Source organism: Triplophysa rosa, linkage group LG9, assembly GCF_024868665.1.
Source record: "Triplophysa rosa linkage group LG9, Trosa_1v2, whole genome shotgun sequence".
NCBI lineage: Eukaryota > Metazoa > Chordata > Actinopteri > Cypriniformes > Nemacheilidae > Triplophysa > Triplophysa rosa.
Window position 1 is genome coordinate 10065750 of NC_079898.1, and position 25478 is coordinate 10091227.

A 25478-nucleotide genomic window follows, 5' to 3' on the forward strand; every position below is an offset into this window, starting at 1 on the left:
GTCCCACCTCGACTCCTTCAAGCAGGTGCCGTTTCCTGTCGTCTAACACTCAAGGTCAATGACGTGTGTCAGGTACTTTTGCTTTCAGAATAAAAATTTAATGGGCATTTACATAAGGATTTATGAGATTTTAAACATGTCCACGCAGTGGACCCTAGACGTTTGTGGACACTTGGGCCCGGTTGCACAGACAAGGCTTAGCTTAAGCCAGGACTATGCTTTCATAGTCGATTTCGGAAAAATGCCTTCGAAAAAACATGACTGATGTGCATTTTGAAACAAAACAGTGCCATTGACATATTTTGAGATGTGTCAGGGAAAGCTATTTTCAGTTAAGACAGGTCAAACATTAATTTTAGTCTATGAGTAGCCTAAAGCTTTCTTTGAAGAAAGTACCTGTAAAAACATTTTTGCCAAGTAAAATTACATAAAATGTGCAGTTTATTTCTGTAATTAATTTTTTTACAGCGTTTCATAAATACAGGAACTGATTTTATATGCTGCCTTTACAGCAGCCACAGAGATTTATGGGAAAATGTAACTCAAGCACACGCTTTAAAGAAATTGTTCACCCCAAATAAAAAAATATTTGATCATTTATTTAACCTCATGTCATTGGTCAGAACTGTTTTAATTACAAAATGAAAACTTTTTTCAAGTATTTGATGTAGAATATTAATAAAGCCTGACAGTATTTGATGTAGAATATTAATAAAGCCTGACAGAAAACACTACATAAACAGATGATTTATTAAAGAGGTAGTTTACTTAAAATAAAAATTCTGTCAATATATATTTAACCTCATGTACTTCTAAACCTGTATTTGACTTCTGAGGAACAGAAAAGAAGATATTTGAAAAATGTCTCAGGGGTTTTGTGTCTATACAATGGAAGTCAATGGACATCAATGTTTTAATTACAAACATTCCTCAAAACATCTTTTTTTGTGTTCTGTAAGGAAAGTCCTACAGGTTTAGAAGGACACGGGAGTGAATAAATGATGACAAAATATTCATTTAGTTTATTCATTGGTTTATTGGTTTATTCATTTCAAATATTCACTATCCCTCTAAAGCGCATGCTTGAGTGGCATGACTACATTTCCCATAATTCCCTGTGGCTGCTGTAAAGGCAGCATATAAATTCAGTTCACAGTGCATAAACACTCTTTTTTTATCATCTGAAACCGAACAAACACATTTTGGTTCTTTTTTGTTGATGGCTAACGCACGGTAACGGGGTAATGATAAACACAAAATAACGTAGCAACATTTTTAAAGAATGTGTTTTGTATTTAAACAGACAATTAATAGCACCAATCTCTACACGTTGTCGTTTTTTCCCCGACAGCCTCGGTCAGCATTGGGTTTAATTACACAATGGTTGCTAACTGAGAGAAATGTGCTCAGTGATCAGCTACATCACACAGTCCTGACACGGAGCTCAATAAGGTCTTCAGGAACAATACAGCCAGTCTCATCGACCGCCTCTCCCGAGCAGCTAGGAGTATCATTTAGCCAAGAGTGATAATTACATGCAGAATTTACTGAAAACTGTCAATGGCAGTGTCAATAGAGGGACTCTCAGCATCCATCATCCCCAGAATCAATGCCAATTTTCAGCTATGAATTCAAGAAAATGATAGGCGCCAAATAAATGGCCAGAGAAGGAAACACAAGACTCCTCGGGGAGGGATGAAACGGCTCAATTTCGCCCCTCTTGGAGTCGCTCTGCGTCCAATGGAAGAGGTCGTACAATGTTACGGGCAGAATATCTTCTAAACAAGATGTCGAACATTAGTGGGACGTGACAGGGGGGCTCGGGCCGGCCTAACATGCAGCAGGCCTGTATATATCTCGGGCTTGACAGATTTAAGGGCAGGGTCAGCAGGTGCTGGACTCAGCAGGAATTGAAGGTCAACGACATGCTCTGAACATTAAAAATGAATGTAACTGTTGCCTCACAAAGAGCAAATGAACGCAGAGTGATGCTGGAGATAATCTTAAGAGGGGCATTAAGATCAGCGCCGACCGGCTTTCAGCCAGAAAATGAGAAGCACTTAGCCAATAACGAGAGCCTAATGAGGATTCCTTTAACTGCGAGCACTCGCTCTTTGATTGAAAAAACATTTGTCTTACAGTAAAACTCTGATTCATGTGTCATTTCTATTGTGGATGTGGGCTTAGTAATAACCACATAAATCAGTTCATTCCAAGTTAGTGGAAAGAGACTTGCTGAAATAACATCATAATGCATTGGAATGATCAAATGATGTGGTAATGCTGTCCTATCCACTCAATGCTACAGTGTTTATAATTTGAGCATTTTATAGTTTTGGGATGTGTGTGAGCTTTGGCAGGGGAACGGCACTTCTTCATTTTGTCATGATGGGCAAAACCCTCAGCATGCAATTACTTTTCCAGTTACAAAGCTCTTTAGATTTAATCTCGGCCCGAGTGTCTGGGTAAACTGAACTTTAAGCTAAACTGCTGCCTCAGATAATACAAGAGAAATGCTTAACGCGAGCTCACGGCGGGAACAAACATCTAAATCTTCCTGTTATCATATATTGCCAAAACATGTCACCTCTGACTATTCTTACTTTGTTCACCCTGAAAAGGTGAGAGAGGCCCTGTTCCAAAATCTATAGTAGTGAGCTTCCCCATGGTTTATTGCATAAAAAGTCAGCTGCCTTCTACTGTAATGTACTGTGACTTTGTGAGTGATTCAATATTGGCAAATCTGTGTATGGTCGACTGGGCTAACAATTGATTTCAATAGTTATATATATGAAAGTATAGCATGTTGCTAATGCTAGGACTGGACGACATAACGGTACGGCATTAACCTGTTGCAATGGCATAATGTGCCAACCACAACAGATTCTCTATTTGGTGTATACCGCCGTATTTCAATAAGTGGGTGTGGCTACCTCACATACAGGGTTCTTGCGATAGACCAAACATGGCCCTGCACCCAAGTCTAAGACTGTTCACACAACAACAATGTAGCAAAAACAAGTTTTTCCTTTGTATTTAAAAAAGGTGTAACATGCACACACCAACGCTGTCAAAGCGAGCTGCATTCACACAGACCCACAAAATCAAACAAACATCATGTTATGCATGCCCAGGGTCATGCTACAAACAAATCAGTCTGTGCTACGAATAAATTTAATAATGTAGCACGTGTGCAATACAGTTTGGCAGGTGCATTAGACAGAGCCGCTTGTTTGTGTGAAGTGAGCTTGTCGTTGTGCTTCGTCTTGTGTGAGGTTAACTAATAGCGCACCACTGTTTATTTTCATTTTGCGATTAAAACTTCCATTGATCTAGAGCCCTATGATCTGAGCAATGTGGTAAAACATGGAATGAATCACGAAAGCAGTATTCTACTATTTAAATACGTCATCTGCTTGTTCTGCATGTCTATGAGTGAATGAGCTGCACATGTTACAAGCGTGACACTCGTGGAATTGTCTGTATCTTACTATACAAGGACATGCACACAAGAACTTCATCCACAGAGTTGTTCTAAGTTTATTTTACGAGCATTTCACTGTTTGTGTGAAGCTACTGTGTAGGGATGGGTATCGTTAAGACTTCATCGATATCAATACTGCTTATCGATATCGGTACTTATCAATACTGTTATCGATACTACGCTCTATAATTTAATGCAAAAACACATGATGTGAAAAGATGTTAAACATTTTAAGTTTCTTTATTACAACTGAGCTTTAGAACTGCAGTTTACAAATGCTTCTGAGCAAACAGAAAATGCCACATAACAAAACGTGTGAGTGTTCCTTAGCATACCACTTACGGCACTTAGCATGTGCATAGGAGAACATCATAATGTAATTCAACATATTTAATTTACATCACTATGGTTATTTGGCTGGTAGACCGTATTTCTTTTTTCATTTCTGGTTTTAGATCTACATACATTTAAGTACTATTTTCTAAGCAAGTAATTTTTTATAATTATATGTAATATTTTTTTATAATTTTACTAGCACATTTACTTCAATTTACTAAAGTAAGTAAATATACTCCGTAGCCGAATTATTAAAAACATGTTATAACTTGTTCTCAAATAAAGGACGTTTATTTTGACAGGTTGCCGCAAAGGGATGTTTGACGGAAGCTTCCTCGTTGTGAAACGCGGATGCTGAAAGCACCACAAGCGCAACCATGCCACTCTTTCACTCATAAACACGCAAAACAAGCAGATTACAAATACATCGCGGAAATCATATGGCCCTAGACATCATACATATGTCGAGCAAACTTCGGCCATCATTCAGGGATGGAAATGACAGGCAGAAGCAGCATCCTCTAATTCGCCATTCCGAATACACGGAGATAAAACAACGCAAGTATCGATAACAGTATCGTTTGTCATGAAGCTTATCGATACTCTGGTATCGACCCAATTATGTACCGGTCCAAAAAAGTACCGGTTCTCGGTACCCATCCCTACTACTGTGAAACAAGCTGCAGCTCAGGCGTCTTCGCAACCACCTGCCAAAATAAATGTCCGCTTAATTTGAACCAGATGATGAAATAATTAACTTGTAGAAAATTTATAAACTGTAGTAAACACAATGGTATACTTTAATATTGAACCAAACTCAGCAGCATATTTGTCACCATTTTTTCCCTTTCATTTTGTTAATCTGTTAATTGTCATATATTCCACGTATATTTATTCGCGTCACATGTTTTGCATTATGTACTGAAGGAAACTTGTCGTGAAGGACACTTCAGAGAGAGATATTTGTGTTGTTGGACAAATGTTGCGAAGAGACTCAGAAAAACTGATGAAATACGGTTGATTATCTTAATATGCCATAACTTTATACACGGCAGCATCCCACTGCACCCTGAGGTGTAATTTAAGTTTAATGTTAAACTTCTAAATTCTACAAAAAAATGTTGAGGGCTGTGTTTAATTTGTTTACATGGATAAATATTCACAACATCATCATTATGACAATAAACTGTTTCCATCACCTTAACGCGCATTTGAACTAAGGCAAACTCAAGATAAAATCTGCGTGTAGCATGTTAAATTTCTTTGATAATTCTGAGATTATCTTCGCATGTCCGTTTCATTTAGGCTTTCTCATGCGCATTTTCAAAACATCTAAATAGTTAGATAGAAAGCCCCTCAAAGATTGCACATTCCGTTACTCCTCCCCACCCCACTAACTTGCCAGATCTGCCACGCCCCTTATTCCGGCACCTCGGAATTTAAAAATTAAGCACTGCCCTTGACAAATTCAGAACATCAGCCTTCTAAGTATATTGACAGCTGATAATGTCACCGGTACTGTGTGAGTTCAAGCCCAAATATGATCCAGAAAATGCATTTGACCAAGCGGATTAATCAACTTTGCCAGCGTGTCTTTGCCAGCAGAGCGTAACAGATCGGTAAGGTTTTAGTTTTAAAAACTATTAGGTTTAACAATTAGCTAAATACAGCTAACTTCTGGAGCTGCCTTTGACGCTGTGTCTCAACACAACGCAACAAAGTCAATAAAACATATTATAACAAGGCATTTGTTGCATCCAGCGGGGACATAGTTACTGAATATAATGACTTATATTGACATTTTTCGTGTAGCATCACGCTGCAGGGGAGAACAGCCTCCAGATGGATTCAGCCTTGTAAATATAAAACCCTTTCTGCATTTGTGATCGTAGGGACGACAAAAAGCTAACAGCCTTTGTGCACAACCAGGTGTTAATATGCTGCACACACTCGGACTTTGGAGTTTTGGAACAGTGTTGTAAATAAAACTTAACCACCGATTTCTAATTTTGTCCTCGATTGGAATACCCAACTAAGTAGTTTTTCATTTGTAATGAAACACACCTAATCATTAAATAATGAATTCTATTTAATATACACCTATGATGCTCTAACGTGTTGACTATGTAGAAATCTCACTAGATTTTGAAACAGAGCCCACACGTCTGTTTCGTGTAGGTTGACATTAAAGGGTGAGAACGTGACCCGTATCATGCTTAACTCTTATTAGAGGGAAGCTCTTAATGACATGATGAGCAGACAGCTTTTTTATGACCTCAGTCTCAACTAGGCTTAAACCTCGTTCCTCAGGGCGACAAAGAATGACTGTTCCAAGAAGAGGATTCATCAGGAGCCAGAGAGGAGTCATATTTAATCCCCCCTGACGGCAAACTTGCCATCAGCTTTCCACTGACAGTGGCAAAGGGAAATGATTTGGGCAGATCAATCACTTGACTCATTGGTGGCGAGTCTCGGCTCCTGCATGTTTAAAAGGCCCCACTGACAGATGCGCTCCGACCGCCTGATTAAAGGCCCGCATCGTCTCGCTAACCTTTCATTTGAGGGATGATCGTCGCTGAGTGACAAATACTTCTCTGTTGCGGTTCAAGGCGAGGATATTGACATTCAGATTCGCCAGGCGCTCTCAGGAACAGATGTCACAGTTGGCAAGGAGCTTTGACAGCAACAGCAGGTACGGTGGAGCCACTTGGTTTTGCTGAAAGACATGTGCTCCCAGTCCTGACGGTGACAAGACTCACAACAAGTAGGTTTTTTTTGGACAGGCGAGACTGGGCCTCACCCCCTTTTTGCTTCGCAATTACCGTCAAAGCACATCTGTTTGCAGGGGCCCCGTTCCCAGAGCCTTCACCTTGACCCGTCTTTCATCTGGGCAATGTGAGTAACAGTGTGAACAGTGAGGTGTGAGGAGCGTGTCTTCTCTACCCGGCCCACAGACGTGAGTGAACGCATGTCCCACCCACCGCTGGGTTAAGAAATCCCTCCGCTAGCTCTGAGGTTGACACGCTAATGTCATCACCGCTGGCAGCCATGTAAAAGGGAAGTAGTGCTAACAGATAGAATATCAAAGTCAATATGCCTGTTGTGTTAAGACCGATCCCACCATCCCAAATGAGCTGCCAGCTCTCTCAAAGCTAAGACATGAGAACAGCGTTTCACCTTTCACTCAACTTCATACATCAGATAAGTTTGATAAAAACCTGGAAAAGGCATTTAATGTTGAAAAGTGAAAACACGGGGACAAAAATGTTTAGGCCAGTGTTAAATGTATATTTAACTATCCCTGGAAATAAAGTTGACATAAATACGAATAAAAAAGGAAGCCAAAAGTCAAGTGAATGGGATAACATGAACAATCAGGCCAGCTTATATATAAATACAGTGTTGGCATAAAGCAACATTGGACAGTTCTGATAATCAAGCAAAATTCAGTAAAATTTAAATTCTACTTTTCACAAAATATGCTTATAATATACTTTGTAGTGGATAAATTAGGAAAGGACTAAAACCAATTAAACATTTTATAGATCTTCAGAATTTTTGTATTTTCATTTGAATACATTCAGGTGATTTTTGCATGCATTGTTAGAGAATTTTACAGTTTATGTAACTATGGTCTAAAAATGTCCAATTTAAAGGTAAAATGCACCTAAAAATCAAATCCAGGAAACAGATACTTGTGGCTTTTTGAGTATGTGGCAAAAACACAAATCTACAAAGCAGTAAATGTAGTTTATTTATAATGTTGATTTCATTCAAATGAAGAAATCTCATCAAACAGGTCTATGCTACAGACAGGAGATATTTTTGGAAAACAGCTACAGTTGATGGCAGCTCAGACATTTTGTTACAAGCACCTGTGGTGTGTAAAGATCCATGTCATTAAAGCTGGCAGTCATTAACACATTTAAAGAAAAACTAACACCTCAAGACAAAATAAATGCAAGCTAAACACCTATTGTCACTTGGAACACTTTTTTAAACTCCACTTAGTTTGGTTTTGCTTTAAGTTTCTACACAGTTTTCAAACAATCCAAAAGTTAGAAAAATCTAAACCAGACGACCATCAAGGCAAATTATTTCAAAATAACTCTGGCCTTCACGAAATCTGTGTCTATGAAAATTTTATATTGAAAGCGATGCAGAAATTGGCGTAGGAACAGGATCCAGATGTTAAGGATCCAAATGTCATGTTGTATTTTAATATACAGAATAGGGTAATAGCTGAAATAAATGGTCATAATCATTTTGAGGTTAAATGCTGTATGAGGTTTCTCCAAAAAGTTCCAACTGAGGAAATTACAACATCTGTGTTCCGGCCGATGACCCGTTCGCTCAAATCGAACAAATAAGATAAAACGTTTGCTTGCATTCTCATAAAAAAGTAAGATGCCTGAATATTAGCTTGGATTCAAAGTTTCATTCAACCCCACGTACGTCGATATCAAAAATTACTTTTTGGGTGTCTGTTTACTAGTAATAATCAACATAATCCAAAAAAATAAGATATTTATATCTAAAGTTAAATAAATATAAGACAGCCAGTGCAAGCTCAGACTCGGTAAGCTTTTTATCAACATGGCCACAGATCGCTTATCAGCACTGAGTGCCGTGCCCATTACACACATTAAATATTACCCCGTACAGTTGGTCCTTTCACAGCTCAACCTACTTCATGTACTAAATAAAGAAGGTATTTACAAGAACACATTCTGTACCTTGAGAAATTGAACCCAACACATGGTTGACCTTGTTTTGAAATGATTTACGATTTCCTGTAAGAAATACGAACACTGTGTACTGTGAAACGCTGGCATTAACGGTCTATGAATATCCCTTCCCAACAGTAAAACACATTCTTCGTTAACTGCCACTGAATCGTCATTAAATTTAACAGGTTTGATTTAATGAAGCTCCACAGCACCGAAACCAACAGCAATGAGAAACTTTCTATTTGCGAGACATCATACGGCAACCTTACCCTCACATGCGGAGACACACCCACACTCTGACAGAAAATGTCTGCCAATCATTTTGTACAAGGCGGCAGTCATACCATCTTATCAGTGTCAATCACTGCAGCGAGCAGCCAGGAGCTCCCATAATTCCCTGCTTCAAAAAGAGAGGTGCAGAGATGTGGACATCCCACATACCCCAGAACAAAAACCGCTGGGGTGATAAAGGTACTTATAACCCTACATATATTTATGGATACCATTAAAAACAAAAGCGATATAAAGAAAATAGCTGACTGTGGAGTAAAAGGCCTGAAGGACCCAATTTCCTCCTGAAGTACCTGATGGACACAGTGACTAGCAGATTGCTTTCCCGCACCAATTTTTGGAGCATGTGAAAAATGGGGCCGCATGCTGGTATGTGGTCCAAGATGACTCATAAATCTTCCTTTATCTCCTCTGTGGTGTTAGCAGAAAAGGATGAGTTGCCTTTTTCCATCTCATTCACATGTCTATCTGTCTGTTATTCGTGCCCTTGAGCAAAGATTACTGATGCCCTGCCTTTGATATATGACACATCTCACAGTGCAGCTTTTCATCCAGTGAATTAACCCAGAAAAAAAATGCAAACCTGACTGCCATCACGCTCCCAGGCTCTCTCACTTCTCTTTTGTGCTCCCGAAACCCCCCACCTTCCTGATATTGAGCAGAAGGGGCAGAGAGCATTATGGGTACCCGAGTTTGGTGGCAAATTGTTTATTTGACCTCTGCACGTCTCTGCGTTTTATAATCTACTGTGTGTCATTCCTGTGTAATCCTCACAACAAATTGAACCTGTCAGTCCTGGACTGGATTTCATTTTCCTTAACCCCCCCCAGCGGGGACACATAAGGAGGGCGGTACCCAAAAACAAGCCCAGCACACTGCACACAGTTATGTAAATAATACCTGCTCTTTGGCAACATGAAAAACATTGAATTGCAGTATGAAAGCATGTCAAAAATGTTGTATATTGTGTGTTTAGAAATATAAATATCCAGCCACTACACACTGAAATTTCTTTCATTTTTCTGAAATCTCATTTTAACGGCATAGATTTGTTTGTGGTTACAGGTTTTTTTTACAGCTGAAGTGTGAAATTTTTGCACCACAAATGTCACAAAACTAAACTGTTCTGTCAGGATTTCCATGTTAGGCTGATCAGGATGCTAAAAGACAGCAATGTTACTTTGTGCATAAAAAATAAGTTTGAAATTTGTAAAAAAAAAAATAAAGGAAAACAAATGGAACAACTGCTTGCTTTATACTTCACAAAAATATAAAATAATATATTAACCAATTACTGAAGTGCCCGAGTAGCCTGCATTAAAAAGACATTATTTCTTCCTTAGTGCAAGACTTCATTAACCCTATTCTAATCCCCTATTTACATTTACAGGCTAAATTGAAGCTAAATAATTTGGTTCGAGCTCAGACGAACGGTACAATATTTTAATATGTAAGACAAATCATTATAAAACTTATCAAAGAAGCCATAAATAAAACATCAGGCCACTGGAAAAGTGCAGCAATCCATTATCATAATGGAACTGCTCATGATCCATTTCATTAACATGCAGTCTTCAACCCAAATAAATGTATTCTTTGCCCTATGAGAGCAAATCCATTTACAGGACAGCCAATGTTAATATCCGCTAGTCTACTGTGTAAGCTTTCTTTCAAACAGGTAGAAAAGGAAGCTATGCTAGATGTATATCTACACATACATATTTGTACAAAGTGGAAAGATACAGTCAACATATTGTTTTACAATAGTTATTAATTGTTAAACGAGAACTGGAAATACTATATAAACTGTTATGTGTCCATGTAATGTTATTACCAAAACAGCCCTGATTTTGATTTCTAGTCCATGTATGTTAGCTATACGGCCATCTATATTCTGTTTACGAAATTAATTTATTCAGATATTCACATGTCAAGATAATGTAAATATGTTCTTGTAGCTCAGTGGTAGAGTATTGAGTTAGTAGTGAAAAACGTTTTGGGTTTGATTATGTTTGGAACACATAAACTAATGTAGGGCTGTTCAACGATGAATCGCATTCAGAATAAAAGTTTGTGTTTATATAAATGTCTGTGCACTATGCATATTTATTTTGCATTTATTTACACATACATGTATATAAACTGCTCAAACAAATTAAGTCAGTTAACTTTCAGGAATATTAATCAAACCAGTAAGGAAGCATTAGTGATTGTGAACCATTTTTACTTGTTTTGGTGCAAATGAAAGTGACAACAGGTACACTGGAAAGGCAAGAGCAAGGGTGGTCTGGGGAGGTCAGGACCATCCTTAGAGGGTCTTACAGACCTCCATGTGCTTTGAAGTATCAAGATGAAAGCCTCCGATCTACAGTATTGTCATATCTTATGCTGGTACAGTGCAGAGCCCTCCTGGTGCATGATAATGCCCGACCTCATGTGGCCAGAGTCTGTAGGCAGTTTCTGGATGATGAAGGCATTGATGCCATTGACTGGCCCTCACGTCCCCCTGACTTAAATCCAGTTGAGAACCTCTGGAACCTCATGTATCCGAAGCCATCAAGTAGCACCATAGACTGTCCAGGAGCTCACTTATGCTCTGATCCAGGTGTGGGAGGAGATCCCACAGGACACCATGTGCCATCTCACCAGGAGTATTTCCTGACAATGTTGTGAGTTCTTATGGGCACGTGGGGCCATTCACATTACTGACTAACATTGTGAGTTGAATGAGCCAGTATTTTCATTTTTTTACTGTGATTTTACTGTAATTCCTGCCCTGAATGTGTTTATGATTTTGGCTTTCATTGACCATTGTCACATTATTTTGTTCTCACAACATTATGCAAAGTATATAATTGAAGAGTTTTAGAATATTTTGTGCATTGAGATCTAATACAGTGTGATTTAGGTGTTCCCTTAATTTTTTTGAGAAGTTGTATTTAGTAAATATTGGCATGTATATATTTGAAGAGTTTGGTCCATTTTTAAGATTTTTCAAAAATCATGTTTTTTATTATGTTATCATGTTTTTATTGTGTTAGTTAGCTGTAGCTGTGTTTTTGAGTTACTATGGCTTAAATCAAAACAAACTAACTGCATAAAAAACATGATTTTAGATTTTTTTTTTAAACGGAGTTATCTCATTTTGGAACCAAACTCTTCATTTATACTTTTATACAATTTAAATTATATTGAAACATTTATTCATATTTAGTTTTTATATTTTTCTTAAATATATAGGTATATGTATGTGTGTGTTCATAAACACAAAATGAATATGCACAGACATATATTATTACAAACACAAACTTTTATTCTGGGGTGCTTTTCCCAAAAGCATAGTTAGCCAACTATGGTCACAAGTTTCGTCATTCCAGCATAGTTCAACGATTTAAGTGTTTCCCAAAAACCATCGTTCCAACGATCAATCGCAAGCAGGATCGCAAAGTTGCGTGGTTGGAACTACAGGTCTACAGCTGTGGTTAGAAGCATCGTTCCTTATTATTATATACATATATTATTCTATTCAAATTCAATTTTACATATTTTAGTTTGTCAAGAAAATAGAAGCGCTGTTGTTTGAAAAGTGCGCATGCGCATGACCTGCATGCTCTATGGCCCAGGGGAATCCCTGGGCGGAATGACGAAGGAAGACACTTATAAATGAATTGTATATCGTGAAAAAAAACAACAGATAACAAAAATAGAAAAACAAAAGTAGTCCTTAAATGCAAAGTATGTTATTTACAGCAAGAATTTGACATTAATTCAATCTAAACGTATTTATTAGTAGACATCATTACTCCAACTCGGTTCAAACAACCAACTTGGTTCAAACAATTGATCTCCGACAGAGTCGTTAATTTCCCCAACGATGCATCGTTCTATGGTGGTTAAACAGCAAGTTATGTCGTTGTTCGGGAAACGCACCCCTGGATGCTTGAATGCACTCTAAATCGCTATGGATTAAAGCGTCTGCAAAATGCATAAATGTCAATGTAAAGTATACATAGACCAAATAAGTAGCAGGTTTGCTGTTGTAACAAGTAAAAAACGACAGCAGAGAATGTCAATTCATGCTTGTTGTTTTTATGAAGTGGTTAATTTCGTATGAATTGTTAGAAACTGTTAGAAAAAAGCCCCACTTAAGCTCCTCCCCTAAACCTAATCGTCACTGCTTCGAAGCAAAAGTGACTAAAAATGAGTTTGTACGAATTCACACAAATTAGCCACCTCATCAAAGAGTTACAAATTGCTGTGAGATTGTGTTGGTTGTTTCACTATTCCTGACTAAAACATGTTTCTAAAGCTAGTCCAAATATCACTTTTTGTACTAACGGCACAGCGTCTAGTTCGGCACCATCTTTTTGACCAAAAAATAAACTAGAAATTTGTCCAAAGTTTGACCCACAGGCAAAACTTAGATTGTATTCAGCTACATTCATTAGTCTGTAATCTCATATTTCTTTTTTAAACATGAATTTATAACCTATCATCTGGCCTGTCACGGCTCCCCAAATCAATTCACTATCATCATCTGTACAACTGGCAATTCAACAACTTATTACATTTGTTATATTGAGCTCCATCTGGCTAGGGTCATTTGCCTTTTTAATACAGTTGTCTTCTGCTCTCTCATTTCACATTTACAAATGGTGTCGACCGCAGCTCCAAGCTGTACCCCGTCAGCTGTGGGAAATATATTTTCAAATGAATATGCCAGCAGTCAGTGGCCATAAATTTGTCAGGCAGCGTTATTAATAGATAGTAACAGATGTTTACTGATTGTTGATTACCAGTCATGTTGACCAGAGAAATCTGTTCATAAACGGAATTTATCGTACGGCTCAGTGCGGTCCTCTTTATGGCAGGAAAGAACGCACTGCCAACTCTTCGTGTAGCGACAAAGTCGCATATTTTTTCTTGAAGGTGCATATGTTGCGCGGCTGCGGATGATACGAACACACAGAGGACGGCGTGCCACGGATTTGCAGGTTTATTTGTGCACTGCCCGCCGAGCGTGAGAGGACACAACTGTGTGGCCACTCACACATCATCTAGCAAAACAAATAGTTGGAAGAGTTATGGCACGCCACTCACTTGTCACTCAACATCAATGACTGTGGGAAGCACTGCGATTAATCTTTCAGTAAGTGGGCCGGCTGGTTCGACCGTCGAGCGAGACCTTCCATACGGGTTGTGCTATGCCAAAGCTCAGACACGCGGGGACGGTACGGAACGTGCTGCACATTGGTGGCCGCCATGTAAAGTTTGCCTGCTATTTCAATGTCATGGACGTTGTCACTTAAAGATGGAAATCTTAGCTGGAATGCAAGCAACTCGTTCGGTGACCTTTTTCTCAAGTTCAAGCAGACGGATAATAAATAAGTTTGAGCAGTGTGAGCCAAGTTTTATTAATGGGGTAAAGTGATAGCATGCACGCAACGGTGGAGACCTTCAGTCAAAGATCCCTCACGCCTGGGGCCGTAGAAAAAGCACACAGACAAAAAAGACACAGAGAGGTCTCTTTCCAAAAGGTGCAAACGCATAACAAAAAGTGCGAGACGTATTAAATGTACAAACAGCAGTGTCGAGACAGATAGCCTCTTAAGAGAGCGATCATTTCGCCGCACAAGTCCTATTTACAACCCCAGCACGCTCATAGGGAGCTCTGGACAACAAGCTACAAACACTGACAAGTTATAAAACTTTAAGGGAGCTGTAAATAGCTCTGTCATTCCATCTACAGTGTTATATTACCAAGACGCATTTATCCGGCCAGCGCTAAATCTTTATTCTTCCCAAAAAGGCAGTGAGAACACATAAATAAATTGCTGGGATTCAGGAGCATATGACTAGTTAATCAAATGATCAAAACGTGCATCGCAGGGGAGCGCCGTAAATATCGACAAGAGGCATTGAGAAAAAAATATAATTCACTATTGCTTTCCTTTCACTGCGATGTTTATGTCAGTCCCTAGAAACAGTTTGTATCCTCCAATAAATTTTTACAGTTGCTTCACCTGCCTGATATCCTTCAGCCATTTCCTTCAGAAGCTGTCAAACACGCCAACTATAATATATGGCCCTTCCAATGAGAACAGCTGTAGCCATTCTCTCTGCTGCTTCTTGTAGCCCGTCCTGCATGAAATAATATATCAAGATTAATTGATTTCCTGTCACTCTCAGAGAAAAGAAAATTAATTTTCATGTATCTTTTCCCCCAACCTAGCACATGAATTTTGTACATGGCAAGTAATTTAAGTTTTTTAATTATTCATGAGAGCAAGGGGAAAAAAAACAAAAAACATGATGGAGTGGGCCGCTCGTAGCCCAGAGGCCGCGGTTCAAGTTTCAGTCCGTGCCTAGACGAAGCTCCATAATGCTAATATTAATAATGTATGTATTTACATATATCTCAGTTCAACCCTGATTTCTCTCAGTACGACTGTCAGCATTAAGACACACGTGACAGCTCTGGTACTGTAGGCTTCAAGAAAAAAATATATTCAGTACAGTCTGGCAGCCATTTTAAAATGCCTTTTTAGGAATATCCTTTACATGTGTTCTACTGAATCTTGTATACTCCTCCTCAAAATCACGTTTAGCTATTAGAATTTAAACTTTATATATAGATGGTTTCAAAGCAACAACATAAGCAAACGATACTGCGCATGCATTCTCAAAGAATAGAGACCCTGTAGATTATTTCTGATAACAACCAAGAAGTAAATTACATTAGCTAGAAAGTCAAAAGAATGCCTAGCCAGTATTATTTTTGGTTTCCAGTAGAAGAACCGTTACTTGGCTAAACTTAAATGCAGACCCACTCAACAAATTGTTTATTTAATAAAATTAACATACAATAAAATTCAGCAAATTGTTTATTTAACGCAGTTATTATTGATATAAATCAATTAAAATATTATTAGCCACTAGCCAGTCTGTGTTTGGTTATAATAAAAAATAAATATTTAATTTATATTATTAATAATTTTATTGTAAATAATGGTATTAAATTAAAACTACTCAACAGTTATAGGTTCTTTGCAGAGTTCGAAGTTAAGTTTGAGCCATATAACTATTATGTTTATGTTGTTGCCGCTGAAACAGTATATTAAGAAAACAGACAATCAAACATTTTAATGACTCAAGTTGAACTTCATTTTTTTGTTTTATCGACTGCTCACCTAAATAAAAAAAATTCCTCCCTTTCATGTGACAGATTAGCAATAAAAAGTTGTTAATCTGTGGTTTAATATTGTAATTTTATTAAAGCCTATTACTGGTTTTTATTATTAATAATTAAAAGCAGTATGAACTCATTGATACATCTCACCCATACCTGCTTCAATTATAAATACATTGGAAACAAAATTGCACACGTCTTACATTTACATTACGATTATTCATGTGGCAGACGTACGCTTTTATCCAAAGTGACTTACAAGTAGGAGAGCATATAAACATTTTGTCAACATGCTAAACAATAAAACAAGTTAGTTTACATTTAACGAGACCTTTACACACTGTACAATATTTGCAGTCTGGAACAAAAAACTTTGTAAGGAATCACCAAATCTCTATCGTAACAGGTTTCGCTGCTCTTGACAAAGGTCTGCCAGTGATTATTTTGGGTCACCATCCTTCATTTTAACTGCACTGAGACAGACTGAGATTTAAAAATGTTGATACAAGCTTGTGTATACGATATGCACCATAAATATTTTATTTAACGTTCCCTTCATGTTATGATTATACTATCAAAATGATGTTCTCATTGAAGAATAAGCAGTCCACAAACTCCCCCTTTCACCCAACCGTGACAAACTCCAGGCGCCATCCAATGTTTTCCCCTTGCAAAACACTGCCATCACAAGTGCGGGAGCTTTGGTTTGTGTAGCACGTCAAAGATGTCAGAACGTGTCGGAGCCGATAGCCTAGTGGGCAGTGCTCCCACATGTGGCGCGGTTGCGCATAGGGCGACCCGGGTTAGATTCCCGTCTCGTGGTCCTTTGCCGAACCCACCACCTTCTCTCTACCACTTTGCTTCCTGTCCTCTCTACCACTAAAAGCTGTACAATTAAAGCCAAAATGGCAAAAAAACAGATATCAGAACGTGACATGACTGATGACGGAAAACCCCAAATCAATGCTCTCAATCGAGAGTAAAGATGTATATCGTTGTCTGACATAAGACTGCTGTTGCACAAACTCCCTTGGCTTTTACCCAACATCTCACTGAGTTCATATCTGTACAATCTTAGCAAAAAAACATACTTTTTACATTAGGTTCCTTTAACCGTATGGAATAAACATACAACTGATTGCATTAATCTGAATTACACATAACAGAAACAACAGAAGGCCACAGTTAAAGGCCATGAAGCACTCGTGTGTAGGAATTAATCTTATGAGAATGACAAACTGTACAGAATGCCTCACATAGTGTTACTAATACAACAACATGTCGGGAAAGTTTTCGAAAAAACCCCAGCATGCCTGCGGATGATTGCGAAACTCCCAGGAGTGCTTAAGTAAAATACCAGCTGCTGCATAAGCAAAGAGCTTGAAAGTGCAGGGCCAAGTGGAGGATGCCATCTCCCCGCTGCCAGAGCCCTTTAGAAGGCCTGTCAGCCAGCCGACCAGAGATTGATGGGTGAGCCGTGTACTGCTCCACAGCACTACATGTGACATGACAACCATGATGAATGGGAGCCAATTATATTCAGGAATGGGCTGTTTTTTTTCTAATACGCCGCCACGATCACGAGATCTGCTGAGGAGGGCCCGCCTTAGGAAAATAAACCCACGCTCAAGTTCACAAACAAGTAACCCGAAGAACCCGCGCTCTGTCTTTGGGTAACGACAGCTGCGGAAACGGAACAGGAAGTACTGCAAATTGATAAGCAATAGTCAAACCGCGGGAGCAAACTACTCGTGACCCTTATTTCGTCTGGAACTGCGGTTAGCATGAAGCTAATTACAGAGCGGCGTGTATTTCAATCTTCTTAATGTCGCAAATGTGGGACTAGTTAAATTGGTCTGTCTAGCGAGAGGCTCTAATTATTGTGAAAAAGTCTAATTAGCATTTAGTGGAACACCAAAACAACTGCGGCAAAAATTGTACTAATTCTCCCATAAACAGCGTTCACAGTGTGCAATCAAGCTGCTTTGCAACACAATGAGAATTAATGGCATCGCACCACAATGGTAAATCCTACAACTCCTGCTGAGAGCGTTAAATCATTTCTCACTGCACACAGACTGTTCCCATCAACGGCAATTCCCAGGAACCCTAATAAGCATATCTTTCCCATTAATATCATACAGCCCCAATTATCTGCAATTTTAGAATATGCTTTGGCAAATAATTAGCTAGATGACCCTTAGGATACGGGTGAAATAGCTCCGAGGGGTTATGCGGGACCCCGGCCCTTTTGTGTTTTGCTCAGATCCGGCCTACGGGACTCCAACAATGGAAAACAATGTCAGGATGCTGAATGCAGACAAATCGATGCAGAAAATACACGGAGATTTGTGCTGAGTGCAACAACTGATACATACATATACAACGGAAAGAATGACAATTAGCAACGTGACCCAACTCACGTAAACAAACGCTTGTTAATAGCGTTCGATGGGATCTGCTGTGCATATGGATTTCTGGGATCCAGGTGGACAATATGGAAGATATCCCACAAGGTTTAGACCTGTGTTGGATGGACAGAGCCGAGAAAAAAAAACACAAGCCTCGTTCGCTTCTTCAACACATGGCATTTATTGTAGTCTACTGATAGATTATTTACTTTCTTTGTCATCTGGAGTTAATGTTCCTTGTCTTGGTAACAAAAACAGTTTAGAAAGGCAACTTCCACAAGTCAAACTCTGTAGTTTCCCAGACCGATCTCTGCTATCTATCTCCATTCAAACACTCTATTTATTTAGGAAAACTTAAACAACTTTTTTTAATGTCGGCGCAGTGTTGGCACACACTAGAGCAGAAGATTCATCATTATAATACTAAGAATTTAAGATGACCGTTGCATGGAGAAGTTATCTAAACCCTAAGGAGATAAAATACATTTTAAAGACGACTAAGGTCTGTTTTACACCGCACGCACATGCCGTGTTGTGTTGTGTGTAAAATCTCTATAGTATAAGGAGTACGAGGGGCTAAGAAAAAGATTACAGGCATATAATGAAGAATAAAACTCTCAGACAAAGAAATTGAACTTGAATACATTAACTGGAAGACCTTGAGATATCGCTGTAGGCTCAGCTCCCCTCCCTCTGCATGTTTTGAGTGGCCTTGCCAGTTACTATACAATATATATGGAGGAATGTTGGAATGTATCTGAGGGCATTGGTGTGAATAATATTCACTTTGCTGGCACAGCCATAATGGTGTAGATTTATAGTTCTCTGCTCTCTGGATATCAGTGAGAATCATATAAAATGCAGTGCGGCGGTACGGAGGGCAGCAGCGGGCAGACAGGCTGAATCACAAGCGGCCATCATCACTGGACAGATGCAACTCTGTTTCACCATTCAATAACAAAACCAATGGGATTCTGAACCCACCAGGACAATAACTGTGAACTAAAGAACAACACATAGTCCTGAAATGACACGATGAGGAATAATACCACGTTTTTGTTGGATTATCATGCGTAAGCCTAAACGAAATAATAAAATGTTATGCATTCAAATAAAAAGCTTACCTACTTTCATTATTCGACAGAAGAAGCAACACAGATATAATATGAAAATATAAATAACTTTACATTTTGTGTATATTACCAGTAAAAAAAAAATCAGAATCACTGATAATCATTGCAAAAAGCTACATTGATCAACATCTAAAAAATATAAAGCAAACGCAACCAAGTCTTAACAAATGGTGATGTACCTTAACTTGCACCTTCACATACAGTGCAATATGACCACACTGTCCCTGCATTTAAACTGTACTGACTCGCTCTTGCTTTTTTACTTTCACGTGTACATAAAATAAGTTGTTTTTGCATTATGTGTGTTGTGTGTATATACATCTAAGCATGTTTATTATTTTCTTATCAGTGCCATACTGTCATAAATCAAAGCGATATGGTCTGACAAACAATCCAATATCCAAGGTTAACAAAACAAAGGGAGGATAAATCACTCCTGTGCCATGTTCAATTTTTACAACAGCATTAAGCCCCGCAGTAACCGTAACAGGAGCTAAATTGTTATAAGAACAGTACACAATCAAATGTTCTCCAGGAAGACATGCATCTTCAGTGAAAAACAAAGCAGAGAAATATGAACTGATGCTGCCAGACCTTCGCAACACCCTGTGGACAAAACACGACTCAAACACAGAGTTTCCACAGAGTTACAGAGCTTCTGGAACGCTACTTTGACATTTACATTCAAGCAATTGGCAGACACTTTAATCCAAAGTGAGTTATTCAGGAATTCAGGATTTATGTTATAACAGTCTGTACAGTCCCTGGGTGTGAAACCCATGAGTTTGAGGTTGCTAGCTCCATGCTTTACCAGTTGAGCTACAGGAAAGACTACTACTATAAATACAACTTCTTATGTATGGTTGAAAACACTACACTACACTAGCTATTTATATCACAGTGACACGTTTATGAATCCTAGATACAAATAATATTTTCAAACATTTCACTACATGCAGCTTAATTAGAAATACACAAAATATAAATATTCAATCCATTAGTGACAAGTTTACTTCACACATCAAACGTGTGTTATTTCATCTCAAGCATGTTCATCACTGACACCGTTATCTCCCTGGTAACTAACTACACACACTAACTTTTAACTTTTTTATTGCATAGTTACAGATCAACTGTCATATAGTGACGAGCTGTTATGTGGAAAATAAATATGAATACTAAATATTGTCATGAGGTTTTCATAATTTAGGTATGAAAGAGTTAAAAAAATACATTAATTGAATTTATCAGTTTTAACTTGGATATGATAGGAATGGTGTAAAAGTTAGAATTAAAATGATAATTTATACACTAAATAACATACTAAAATACAATATGAAGTACTTTATTTAAATATTTATTTATTTACAGGAGCTTTAAGATTAATTCGCCAAATATTTGAATTTTTTGTTAAAACACCAAATAATTCCTCACATACATGTGTGATTAGCATTGTTCTATAGAGTGTAGAGGGAATGCACGACAAGATTTCCCTTTGCTTTATTTTCTTAAATGTAAGCAAGCCAAACACACACACAAACACAGTTGAACGTCTGAAGTATGCAGGCAATGTGCTCCTCACCAGCGGCAGACACAAGCATTTATTACCTTAAAAATGACTCCTGGCCAGCAGGTATCCAATTATTCCTTACCCAGGAAGCTGTGCTAAATGGAGAACCTCAATGATTTACTCACAACCTCTCTTTTTATTAAAACACTTTGTCTTATTGTTTCATTGATTTACAATCCGTCCTACTTTTTTGGCATCTGAAAACAATCAAGCGGCCGAGCAGCAGAATGTTTGGACATTAATCGTTAAAAGACAGTGTTTTATTCCTGGCCAGGGGTTTGCCGCACCAGCTGCTATGCATTCTGCTAAAAGCGAATGATTTATGGCCTCGTCGCCATAACGATGAGGCTGACTCATTAACATATCGACAGCACCCAAGATGGATCATCAGCATTGATTATTTCATGGCCTGTTGATGCCCATTTGTTAAAAAGAGAGAGCGGGAGCGGGGAGAGGGCAAGAGAGAAGTGGGCGGAGACCCACCGCAGATGAAAGAGCGGAGAGGATTTCTCGCTGTTTTATTACTGTATCTTCGGCGCGTTATGGCACGGGTTGACAGGCCTTTTCACAAGAGCCATCATGAGGCTGCCACACTTAAATAAATCAGCCATTGACAACTATTAGGCAATCCGTAGCGCTTTGTGGATCCATACACAAAGAGAATGGGTCTCGACGGACAGTGTGACACAGAGCTGCCTGCTTTATGACTGTAATAAACATTTTAGCATTTGTGGCAATGCATTACGCTATCTGTGTCAAGTTTTAGCCACAACAGAGCGATAGCAGTTAGATTGTAAGATTGTCAAACGATTAATCGCGATTAAGCCCTATAGGTTTATTATACTTTTTAACCATGAGCAGTTTAAACTCTACGATCGGACTATGGTTTTAAACATGTCTCATCAAATGTAAGATATCGACTCATCCAGACCTTACTGTCATGAAAATGACATTTTGAAGGCAGTTATAAAGAATGCATTCACTTCAAATCTTAAGAGTTAGTAAAAGTTTTTTATTATTATTATTTATTTGTATTATTTATTTTTTTATTCTATTTTATTTGGTTTACTTTTATTTTAATTTATTATTTTATTTTTTTATTTATATATTTATTTACTATTTTTATTATTTCATTTTTGGGTATATTATTTGTATTTATTTATACATTTATTTACTCATTTTATTATTCTTTTCTATTTTAATGTCTATTTTTGGGGGTGGGGGCTCACTCTTAGTTTCAGTTGTCCATTTAACATTTTATTTTATTGTATCTTATTTATTTTATTTTGTTTTGTTTTATTATTCTATTTTTTTCAATTGTTTTACACTTTTGCCTAGTTTTAGTTGTCCATTTCCAATGTCCGACAGTAGGAAAAAAGAAAGCATGGAGAAAACATCTCAAGACTGATATTCATCTCAGATAATATTTACATAACAGAAAACGTTGAAACTGTTCTAACTGAAAAACATTATAAATAAAAAAGAGGATGCAGATGAAGAAAATGGCACACAAAAAAAACTGTTTACATGGCAAAAAACGAAAACAAATGTTGTCCTGCACCTGAAATCACTTATTTAAATAAAGTCAAGTTATGCAGGTGCATGTTTGCAAGATCTCTAAGCCAATCACAAAGCAGAATGACTTTCTGCCTGTCTCGTCCCATCATTCATTCTCCATCTCAAACTGCTCATTGGCCCCATCAAACAGCCACGTCAAGGTCAATTGAAGGAAATGATGATTTGCAAACATTCGCTTGGGCAATTTATCAAACAGCCCCGTTTACCACTCAAAATCATAAGAGGATTACTCTTTCCCAGACACAATCTTGCATTAAGACGTGTTGCGGTGAGCTAGGCCTAGCCGCGTCTCTCATTACGATGATAGAGTTTCCACAGCGACGGCAGCTAATTGATGGCCCGATCATTCATTATTGAATGGCAGGCACCTCACCGCTCCAGCTGATTGTTATTCTTTTGGCTGGCTGTCATCAGGTCTTCACTAAAACCGTAACCTTGCCGTGAGACAGTGTCACACACCTTTCTAAATCACCAGCCCTGACAAACGGCCGACACATATTGACCGCATAATCTTTAGCGAGGGCTCAGAAAGTGAGAGTAGCCTTTTTAAGATCACGTTACATTAGTATCAATACTCTGTCTTTCACAGAGCACGTTAGCTTATACTGCTGTTTGTTAAAACACATTGGAAAGCAGAAGGGACGGGTTTTTGTCGCAATTAGGTAAATGAGAAGTAAAACGAAAAGCAAATTAGAGAAACGGTTGGCCTCCAAATGTCCTTGGTGGAGCCAGTGAGTACTGTTGGGAGAGTGTGTGTAAAACTGTGTGTGTGTGTGTGTGTGTGTGTGAGTGTGTGACAGAGGTCTGCCCTGGCCCGTGTACAGTACGGACGGGCCCTTTAAATTGCTTCCGTCAGTGGCGCTGAGTAATGAGTGTGATTCTAATCGGAGTTCCTGAGGCCAGCAGCATTAGTCTTCATCTCTGAATGGCCCTCCTTGCCACCCGTGACATCTAATGTAGAGCAGGTCCAGGCGTAATGAGAATCCATTCTGCCGCCCAATCGCTCGCTGCTTTTCCCCGCGCTGCACAGGAAGGGTTTGGTCAGGACAACAAGGTTATCGGCCCCCCAGCTTTGCCTCCAACCACCGTTACATATTCAAGGTCTGGACGACGGCGCAAGTATTGGAGAGCGGTGCTATCGCGACTGTGATAAAAGAACAAGAGCGAACCACATAAACATGCAGAGAAAATACGAAAGCGCAGAGCAAAGCACACTTGTTTGTGATGCATTAGACTTTGTCTAAATAAATACTTTCTAAAAAGGCACGCTCAAAGTTTTTTCGCTCTTGAGAAACGAATAGTACATTTAAAAAATGTTTAAACATCGCTTTATATATTAGGTCCATCACGATATCGCATCTTCACTGCGCGGTTATCGTGCCCAGAAAGCCGATGTATGACATTATCGCAATATCTATTAAAATTGCTACTAGTCAAATGCATCTTTAATTTTGTTTTTGTGTTTTCTATTTTATTGGCCAATGGATCACACTCAAAACTTGAGTGTAGGGAGGTGGAGAGAGTGAGTTTGGCTTGTGGCTATTAAGGCAAAATTTCAAATGTGTGCTGAATTATTTACAATATTATCATGTGTGTAGTAACATAACAATAATCATGTTGGTTTTTTTCACGGTTATTGTTGATAAGTATATTTTGACACCCCGAATAACAATAAGCATATAATAATAGTATTTATTTTTATTTATATTATATTTATTTTAATAATATTATTATTTTTATTATTATTAATAATAGTTTGTTCTGTTTTACAGAGAGCAGGTCTGCCTCGTGGGGGCTGCCATTTTGAGCCTAAATGATCAGTTAAATACAGCCTTTACTACCCAGTCACTTTCACTTACTGAATAGCTGAATCACGGCTGACTTCGTCAGAAACCGAAAACTATTGTTTTTGCATGCACTTGCCACATAGCAGCAAACGTATGAAGATGGAGGAGTGTTTGTTAAAATCTGTTATTATTTCCAGAGAAATTATACGCTTCGTCTTAAATAGCAACATTATTCTTGTTTAGCGGCGAAAGATAAATTATGCTTGCATTCCCTTAATGTACTGTCTGCCGAAACAAAGCATCCTATCCTGTACTGTCTCACTAATGTAGCCGGCTGCAAAATCATACAGTTAAAATTATGTAAATACCTGTATTTTCTCTTTAAAGGAGATTAAATAATGTTATCTGCCTACACACACGCGCTCAGGAGCTCTTTGAAATGAGTATCTTATTTTATTCTACAGTGCCTTGATTTGTGACTCTGTGTATTGATGACTCCATAAAATCCCACGGATACATCCGAGCCTCCATGCTCACCATTAAGCAGAAACATAAAATGCACACTTCTGACAGCCCCGGCTTCGAGTCTACGCACGGAGCCGTAAAACAATACTATCTGAAATCATGCCGCCCCTGCCGGCTGTCAAAAGCCCTCATGCACAAAGGGGACAAATTCTCACAGATGCAAAGGATCCTGGGTGCGCTCAGTTAGCGGCGAGTAAATTGCAGTGGAGCTTTGCGTGCCTGAATACTTCAACAGGTCATTCCTCTTTGTCTTTCCCTGTTTGCGTGTGTTAAACTCCCCCCACCCTCGTTCATTCTCTCATCCACATCCCGGCTTTGTCCATCCATCAATCACTACAACTTTGTCAGCACAGACTTCATCCAAGATCCCTGCAATCACGGCAGAGAGCGCGTTGGCGTTGACGCCTCGCCGCTGGGGAGCCGCTCAGCCCCCATCTGCATTTG

At 38.6% G+C, this 25478-nt stretch overlaps 1 protein-coding gene across 1 annotated transcript in view; it reads right to left on the reverse strand.

Moving 5' to 3' along the window:
* The window catches only part of lrmda (leucine rich melanocyte differentiation associated), a 263094-nt gene that overhangs the window by 157474 nt on the left and 80142 nt on the right, over positions 1–25478 (reverse strand). The gene's annotated exons all lie outside the window — the stretch shown is intronic.